We start from the raw sequence: 9,880 nt of genomic DNA on the forward strand, positions 1-9,880 counted from the left end.
ATCCTGGGCCCCCCCAGCCCGCAGGCCAACACTCTATCCACTGAGCCAAACCGGTCAGGGCAACCACCCACTTTTTTTTTTAAAACAACTTTTAAAATATTCTCACCTGAGGATATGTAATACTGATTTTTAGAGAGAGAGGAAGGGATAGAGAAAGAAAAACATCAATCGGTTGCCTCCCATACCCGCAACCTAGGTATGTGTCCTGGCCAGAATCAAACCTGCAACCTTTTGGTGTATGGGAGGTTGCTCCAACCAGCCGAGCCACCTGCCAGGGCAACTGCTGTCCACTTTTAAATGGTGGCTGGGGTGGTGTGCGTGGAGCAGCTGTACGTTCCCGGGTCTGACATGCTGGGGTTGACACCGTCAAACACTTGTGCGGCTGAGCTCGAGTTTCCTGATAGCTCGGCAGGTGAAGAGATGACGGTTTCTGAATTTCACGTTATCTGATTTGCAATCCCTCCTTATGTGCCTGCATTTGACTCATTGTTTCAGAGTGAATTAAACTTGCATGAGTGATGCAGTTTTTATTTTTTATTTATTTTTTTTGTTCAGACCAGCATATTGGATCTCATTTGCTTTTCAAGAAGCAAATTGCTTTTATTATTTTTATTGACAATTTAAAAAACCCATAACTCAAGCACAACCATAAAAGCGGCAGCTCCCCTTTTAAAGAACTGGCTCAAAGTCTCCCTCATACCTTTCCTAAAAGGTCATAATTGTTTTTCCTGAAGTTCTGCTGTTACAGCACAGAGAGCATTGGTTCATGCTAAATGTTTTTAATGTTCTCTTGCTCATGTAAAAACTCAAAATTAAAATGCCACTTTTGCCATTTAGCTTTATGACTAATCATTGCATAAGTGGAATTGGATTTCCGAATTGACCTGCCTAACTACAAACTATCAAATAGGGTTGCTTATCTGAAACAGTTTTCTGCAAACCCCAACCCTTGAACCGAACTACAAGCAAGCAATTTCAACAGAGGGCATTTTTCAGTAGAGCAATGATCATCAGAGTGCAGTTCTCAGCCCTATGTTCTCTTAATTCTGCAGTCTGCTTAGTTGAATTTAAAAACAATAGCATCAAACAGACGGTCAAACTATAGCGGGAAGGCTGGGGAGGATTGGTGGGAGTGGGGAGTGGGGGAGGTAAGAGATCAACCGAAGGACTTGTATGCATGCATATAAGCATAACCAGTGGATGCAAGATACTGGGGGGTAGGGGAGGTGGGGAGAAGGTTAAGGGGGAAAAAAGGAGACATATGTAAAACTCTTTGTAATACTTTAAGCAATAAAACAAAATAAAAAATAATTAAAATAAAAAACAATAGTCCATTCTCCTTTTCTATTTAGTAAATGTTGGGGTCATCTTTTTCTGAATTGAATCAGACGATCTCATCAAAGGTCTAGTTCCCAGTGTGGGATTTGGATAAGTTGGTTCCTCCTTTCGTGCAATCAGAGAGTTATTAACTGCCTGTATTTGCCTGCCAGCGTTGAGATGCTTTGTGAAGTCAAGAATAATGAAAGCAGAAATATAGGGAAAATGTAATCCCACTATTAAGAGACAATATAACCCCTTGATCTCCCAGAAGCAATAGCGCAGCTGTACAGGGATAATGAAGCGAATGAGGAGGCTTTTCCCTGTGTGTAGATGGCCATCAATTTAATAGAAATATGAAAGTATCAAACTCATCTTATTCAGTGTTTGAGATTCTGCTTGAATTCAAGATGAAAGGTCTGAGTTTCATTAGGAATAGAAGCAAAGTTGTATCTATCTTCAGAGCACATTTTAGCCGCAGTAAGTGGCATTCTTTTAATCTAGTTACTTTGAAAACATTTTAGATGAAAATTATTGCTGTACAAAGAAAAATAATTACAAAATGATATGGGCAACTTTAGACCAATTTAGGAATCTAGACGATATTCATCAACCAAAATAGGTCAAGAGAGCATATATCAGTCTGATTTTTTTTTTCTGAAACTCTGAAAGCTTAGAGGGGATTGTTTTTGGGATATGAGTGTCATATTTTGAATTTGAAGTAAAGTAATACTAGTGTGAGAAAAAGTCCTTCATCCTACTGGCTACTGTACAGGTTTGCAAACTTTGCTGCATTCTAGAATCCCCAGGGGAGCTTTGAAAACTGATGTCCAGCCACACCCCAGACCATGACTCAGGATGTGTGTCACCAAATTGCAGACTTTAATTCTGTCTCTTCTAAAAATGTTTCCTTGATTCATTGACGAAAAAAATGATTGCCAATGAGTGAGCCCATATAAGTAATGATAGCTTATGTGCTCAACTAAAAATTACAAATAAGATTAATAATTGATGATGAATTAAGGATTCTTTATTAAGCTTTTTCCTTGATAACTAAGTACTATTTAATAGTGTGGTATTGGTTCAGCATTTATGAGTAAAATGAACTTGCAATGATAGATGTTGATGGCATATTTCTAAGAAAAATTAATATTGTTTAATAATTTCAGAAAATCAGACAAATGAAATCCATTGGTAGGCCATTAATGTTGAAAGTGCTATGGCTTTTCTCCCCGTTGTAGGATTTTGTTAGAAGCTGCATCTCTGCCTTGGGGTACTGGGGTGTGAGTGACAGCAGGGATTGGAAGCTAGGGCTTGTGAGTTATGTTTGGCTCACAGATGTGCTGTGCTCAGCCTGCACAGTGTTGTGGTGTCTGGGACTATCACATCAAAAATCCCAGTTTTGGTTTCTAAAGCAGATTAGCATCCCGGCAGCTGAGAAGCTATTGCTCTGCACGCAGAGATAGGGCTCTTGTTTCTGTGCCTGGTTAGGTGATCTGGTCACTTGTCTTATTTACTTTATTGCCTTTGGAGCGTGAGATCCCTGCTTCATACAAGGGAATGAGGCAGAGTATGGTTTACTACCTGGGTGTCGGGTCCTCCTGATGGATATAAGCCTTATCTTTTCTCCCCTCCACCCTCTCTAGTGTGGTGTGTTCAAAGGGAAGTGTCGCCCTTCACTGTATTAGTTTCTTTGTGCTGCCGTAACAAAGTACCACAAACAGCAGAAATTCATTCTCTCCCAGGGCTGGAGGCTCGATGTCCAAAATCAAGGAGTTGACAGGGTCATGCTCCCCCTTCAAAGCTCTAGGGGAGGGTCCTTCCTTCCCTCTCCCAGCTTCTGATTGGCCCAGGGTTCCTGGGCTTGCGGCTGCAGCATCACAGTCCCTGCCTCCATTGTCACACCGTTTGTCTCTGCCTTCACATCACATTCCTCTTCTTATTTACAAGGACACCAGTCATACAAGATTAGACTTCATTTGAACTTGATTATATCTGCAAAGATCTGTTCCCAAACAAGGTCACACTCATAGCCACTCTGGTTTAGGACTTCAGCGTATCTTTCTGAGGGGTACGATTCAACTCATAACATTTGCATTGAACATAGAGCAAGACCAATGGGACCATTGGCTCCTGAGCCATGTGTCATCAGGTGGTTAGGGTGGAGCCTTTTTGTGGATCATGTGGCCAAGATCAACCCATATTAAGAAGATGACTCCAGCCAAGGGACCCTGTGTTAGTTCTTCACCAGGTTTCTTCCTCTTTCAGTCACATGTCTCTATGCGTTTCCATCCATACACATCTGCCCTCCTCCCACTAAGTCACTAACACATTGGAGGTGGTCATAAGTACTTGAAAAGGAACTCATTATGCTGGTTGGAAGTGTCTTAGATGCCAGAGAACTACAGTTACAAAAGCAGGTTCCTGAGGCTCACTTCATGCCTTCATTAGTGCTGAGCTGGTACACAGGTGGGGAGATCCTGTCAGGTTTTCACTGCTCCTGGGCAATGCTTTTTCCACTTTGCCCAAGTTTGCAGGTCAGTGGCGCAGCTATTTTGCTTTATTGCTGTGTCATTGTAACAGGTGCTTCCTGGTTCTGAAGCTCTGCACTTATGTACGATTTAAGGTCATTTGCACAATTACCTCAGGGAATTCCAAGTCTATCTGAATGTGACACTGATCTTCCACCTGATATTTTATTGTGAGTCACTTAAGTAGATTTGGCATGATCCTTTTCTTCAACACACAAAGGATTCTTATTTGTTAAATTATGAGCATTCTCCTCATTTTATCCAACTTGATCATCTCTTTTAATTGGTGTGTTTAGATCATTTACATTTAATATAATTATTGATATATTTAGAATTTAGGTCTACCATTTTATTTTTTTACTAGAGGCCTGGTGCACGACATTCGTGCACTTGGCGGGGGTGGTCCCTCAGCCCAGCTTGCACCCGTTCACAGTCCGGGAGTCTGCTGTGCTCGCCAACTGTCAGCTCGGCTTGTGGCTGAGCAGCACTCTCCCTGCTGGAGTGCACTGACCACCAGGGGTCAGCTCCTGGGTTGAGCGTCTGCCCCCTGGTGGTCAGTGCATGTCATAGGGACCAGTCGTTCTGCCGTTCAGTCAATTTGCAAATTACCCTTTTATTATATAGGATTTTTTGTTTGTCACTTCTGTGTTTTGTTCCTTTGTTCCCCTTTCTTGTCTTCTTTTGGGTTATTTGGACACATTTTAATATTCTATTTGCTTTCAACATTCATACATATTTTTTAAACATATAAGTGGATAAAAGTAGATGATATTTTCCCAGTTATTCACCCCTTATGTTGCTCTTCATTGATAAAGTTCCAGATTTCCCTCTAATACAAGTTCCCTTTACCCTGAAGAATAGCCTTCAGCATCTCTTGTAGGGGAAGTCTGATGCAGATAACCTGTGATCTCATTCTGGAGGTGTGAGGTCACAGAGTTTCACTGAGGTGTGTGGGTACGTGTTGAGTATGTGCATTTCTTTTGCTTCCTGATCAAAAACAAACTTAATTTTTCCAATGGGTATTTCTTTGGTGCCTACTATGTGCCTGGCACTGCTATCTATCAAATAATTGATGATAAAGTAGTGAACAAAACAGAAAAAATCTTTGCCTGCGAGGCCTACATTAAGTATGTTGGGAGATAGCCAATAAGTAAACAAATAGGGCAGAGTGTGACAGATGTCATGAGTTCTACGGAGGAAAACAGAGCAGGGGTCAGAGATGGACTTTGCAAGCGTGTGCTCCAGGAGGACTTCTCTGAGAAGGGAATGTTCAGTAGAGACTTAAGGCGGGGGAGGGAGCCTACCCTGATGATAGCTGGGGGAGGAATGTTCTAGGAGAGGCCACAGCAGGAGCAGATGCTGAGGCAGAAGGTGGCTGCACGTGGAGGAGCAGCAGGGAGAGGCCAGGTGGCCGTGGTGGTGAGGGAGAGGGTGGTAAGGAATGAAGTAAGGCAGCAGATGGGTGAGGCTGGGGCCACAGGGGTGCTGCCATGAAGAGGTGGGGAGCAGCCGTGTGTTACCCCTCTGCAGGGATTTCTGTCAGGAAAGCTGTGTTTGATTTTAAAATTGTCACTCTTTTGGGGCCATAACAGGCATCAAAACGTCTCAAATACCTAGGACCTGTCTCTAATTGAAATTGTAAATGCCACCTCGCACTGTCAGATAAGCTTGAGACAGACCAATGAGTTACATCTTTTGACTTTTAAATATTGAGTACTAAAAAATTAATTTTTAAAGGCACCCTGATTCAAACAAACTCCTCTCCCCCCGCCCCCTCCCCAGTGGGCCAGAATCAGGTTATAAGTTGCCAGTTTCTGAGCACAGCATGGAAGCTTCGTCATACACCAAGTGGCTCCGCTCCATCACACTTTAAGGAAAACAACGCACTTGACCCTTGAAGAACGGGGCTGGGGAGCGTTTGCGCATTGGATAGAGCATCCACCTGCAGACTGAAGAGTCCCAGGTTTGATTCCTCGCAAGGGCATGTACCTCTGTTGTGGGCACATCCCCAGTAGGGGGTGTGCAGTAGGCAGCTGATCGATGTTTCTCTCTCTTCCATGTTTCTCTCTATCCCTCTCCCTTCCTCTCTGTAAAAAAATCAATAAAATATATTTTAAAAAAACTTTTTTTAAAAAAGAAAATTCTACTATAACTACAATCTGCCTTCCATATCACGGATCCCAGCCATAGATTGAAAATAGTAGTTTGTGTGCAGATCGCTTTAAATTGATTTGTGCCCCTCTGGCTCTTTTGTTTAATTTGATGTTGTAGCCAAGGACTGTGGGCCACAGTGAATCACTTGGTGAAAAAATATTCTACTTGCAGGTGTGGCTCCTGTGGTATCGATGAGCTGTGACCTGCTGGGTGAGGCATGGGCTCCAGTTCCTAAGTGGCTCAAGGACGAGCCGCCGTGTCGCTGGCCATGCAGCCTCTGCTCTGTGTCTCCTGAACGCAGGCTTTGGACAGTCTGACTTTCATTGCGGGAGAGGTTTATTATACTCCGCACAACCTTCTCCACAGCCTTTGATATAATTATGATAGTTATCTTATCGTTTGACTCTCTCCCTGTTCCGAGATGCAGCCTTTAGTAGAAATATGTGACAGGGAGGGCGCTGGCTCTTTCTCCTTCTCAGTCTAATGGATGAACAGCTGGGAGTTAATGAGCTTTTAATAGTGAGTGTAGGGGGTTAGTTTGTTGCAATTTTAGTCTCTGCTGAATACCCTGAGGAATCATTGTTTTTCTATTTTCTCTTAACATTAGCTTTATTGATACCTGCAAACACCTGCTTAAAATTCACCCAGCATGGAGGGAACATCTTTCTCTTTGGATCACCTTGGCCTCAGCTGACTCGCCTGTAATTAGGAGGCCTCTGTGGAACTTCATGTGAGGTTTCTATCTTCATTTTTAAGAATCTTAAAATATGTAATGTTAGATTAAATTCTTATTTAGCACAGAAATGTAAAAAAAAGCATTTGCATAAGCTTTTGTATATTTTCTAGACCCATTTTATTCTTTCTGCTTTGATCTAGGGAAAAATACGACAAAAGCCTTCCTCCACTAATACATTTTATAGCAATGTTCTTAGCTTTTATCTCTCATTTACCTTTTCCCCCTAAGTTAAATTTTCCTCAGACACATTTGTTGTAAATTCTGGGTCACAAAATGATTTCTTATTGCTAAAAAGATCATGATTAGCAACAATGCCTAACTGTTACAGTTTATTACCACTCTATGGAGCTTACAAATCACTTTCATGTGCCTGTGTTTTCTCACTTAGTATTCACAATTCTCTGGGGAGGGGAGCCGGGCAAGTAGTATTACCATCTTACACAGTAGAAATCCAAGGTACAGTATATTATTAGTCAAGGTGAAATGGTGATAAGAGCTAATCCATGCACATGGTAAAATTTGAAACAGTACAAAGGTTATCCAAGAGTTCCCCTACCTGAGGTTAACCATAGTTAACCATAGTTAACCTGCATTTCTTCAGTAGTTTTCCATATACATACAAACTTTTTATTTTTATCTTTAATTTCTTTATTGGTTAAGGCAGTGGTCGGCAAACTGCGGCTCACGAGCCACATGTGGCTCTTTGGTCCCTTGAGTGTGGCTCTTCCACAAAATACCGACTTCTGCGCATGGGCGACGAAGTTTCAATCGCACTGTACGCGCGCCCGCATGTGGTATTTCGTGGAAGAGCCACATTCAAGTGGCCAAAGAGCCGCATGTGGCTCGCAAGCCGCCGTTTGCCAAACACTGGCCTAGAGAAAGCCTCATAGCCAGTGAACAGCTATGAGCTGAGGAAAAAGGAAAGAATTATCAACTTCCCCCACCCACCCTGCCTCCACCCAGATGCATCAGTCCCCAAGAGTATAGGAAAACAAATCATATTAGTACACAGATGTGTCCCAGGTTAGCAACCTATCTCACGTACTTATCCCACTTCTGTGGAAAGATGTGCCTGATTAGACAACCCTCCTCCACAAGAAAACTACTGGGAGCTTAGTTCTTTATTCCAGCTCCCATTTATCTTACTGCTAGGTACAATGACAATATAAGGCTTTTAGTTAACATCACTTTTTCTCTGTTGTTGGTTCAATGGTCTGTGTCCATTTGTAGTTTTTTGAGGAAACTCTATACTGTCTTCCATAGTGGCTGCACCAGTCTGCATTCCCACCAGCAGTGCACAAGTGTTCCCTTTTCTCTGCGTCCTCTCCAGCACTTGTTGTTTGTTCATTTGTTGATGATAGCCATTCTGACAGGTATGAGATGGTACCTCATTGTCATTTTATTTGCATCTCTCATATAAGTGACTTTGAGCATGTTTTTATATGTCTATCAGACTTCTGTATGTCCTCTTTCGAAAAGTGTCTAAGTCCTTTGCCCATTTTTTGATTGGATTGTTTATCTTCTTTTTGTTAAGTTGTATGAGTCCCCGATAAATTTTGGAGATTAAACCCTTATCAGAGATAACATTGGCAAATATGTTCTCCCATGCAGTGGGCTTTCTGGTTGTTTTGTTGATGGTTTCTTTTGCTTTTTGTTTTGATATACAGTGGAGCCTTGACATACGAGTTCAATTATTCCCGTGACGGAGCTCGTAACTCAAATTACTCGTATGTCAAATCAAAAACTGAACGAGTGAGACGTGTGATGCTGGCTGATGTTGTGGCATTCACTGTGACGTTTGCTGCGCCAACTAGCGGTGGGGTATCTGAAGCTGGCTCGTAACCTGAATTTTAGCTCACAACTCAAAGCAAAATATCGGCCGAGAGATGGCTCATATCTTGAAAAACTCGTTAGTCGGGACACTCGTAAGTCAAGGCCCCACTGTAGTCCCATTTATTTTCTCTTTAGTTTCCATTGTCCTAGGAGCTGTACTGGTAAAGATATTGCTATGACATATGTGTACCACAGTTTTTTAATCCATTCATCTGCTGATGAGCACTTGGGCTATTTCCAAGTCTTAGCTATTGTAAATTGTGCTGCTATGAACATAGGGATGCATGTATCTTTTCTGATTGGTGTTTCTGGTTAATGGGATATAGTCCTACAAGTGGGGTTACTGAGTCAAATGGGAGTTCCATTTTTAGTTTTTTTGAGGAAACTCCATACTGTTCTCCACAGTGGCTGCACCAGTCTGCATTCCCACAAGCAGTGCACTAGGGTTCCTTTTTCTCCACATTCTCACCAGCACTTGTCGTTTGTTGATTTGTTGATGATAGACATGCTGACAGGTCTGAGATGGCACCTCATTGTCGTTTTGATTTGCATCTCTTGGGTGATTAGTGACTTTGAGCATGTTTTCATATATCTTTTGGCCTTCTGTATGTCCTCTTTCAAAAAGTGTCTAGGTTCTTTTTCTATTTTTTTTTAAGATGTATGAGTTCCCTATGCACATCCAAACTATCTACATTTTTTTTTAAACAAAGAGGACAATGCTGTCATTCTCTCCTGTAACTTGCTTTATTTATTTATTCCTGTAGATGGAAATGGAACATATCTGATGCCAGGCCTTGCAGGTCTCCCTCCTAAGTCATGGGGACCTTGTATGATTTATTTAACCTATGGATGGACAGTTAGGACAGTCCCTATTGATAGACAATTAGTTGACTTCCAATTTTTTGGTGCTGTGGAAGAGTACTGGCCTGAGTAGCCTTGTACATGATCTATGTGTATGTTTTGCAAATATTCTTGATTTAGACAAATATGCAAATTACTAGAAGTAGAATTGCTGAGTTATCAGGTATGCACATTTAAAATTGATACTATTTTTAAAAGTGTCCTAATACTTAATTACACTATATATACAGTATAACAATGTATACGAAATATTGTGCCTTCCCTCACAACTACTCTAAAACTTTAAATCATAAAGTTTTTTTAATTGCCAATCTGAGTTGTTTTAATATGCATTTCTGTAATTATTAGTGAGGTTGAACATCTTTGCATATGTTTATAAGCAATTTGTATTTTATTTCAGTTCTCTGTTCATTCATGATTCTTTGCATTTTCAATGTATTTTCTTATT

Source organism: Myotis davidii, unplaced genomic scaffold, assembly GCF_000327345.1.
Source record: "Myotis davidii unplaced genomic scaffold, ASM32734v1 scaffold821, whole genome shotgun sequence".
Classification (NCBI taxonomy): Eukaryota; Metazoa; Chordata; class Mammalia; order Chiroptera; family Vespertilionidae; genus Myotis; species Myotis davidii.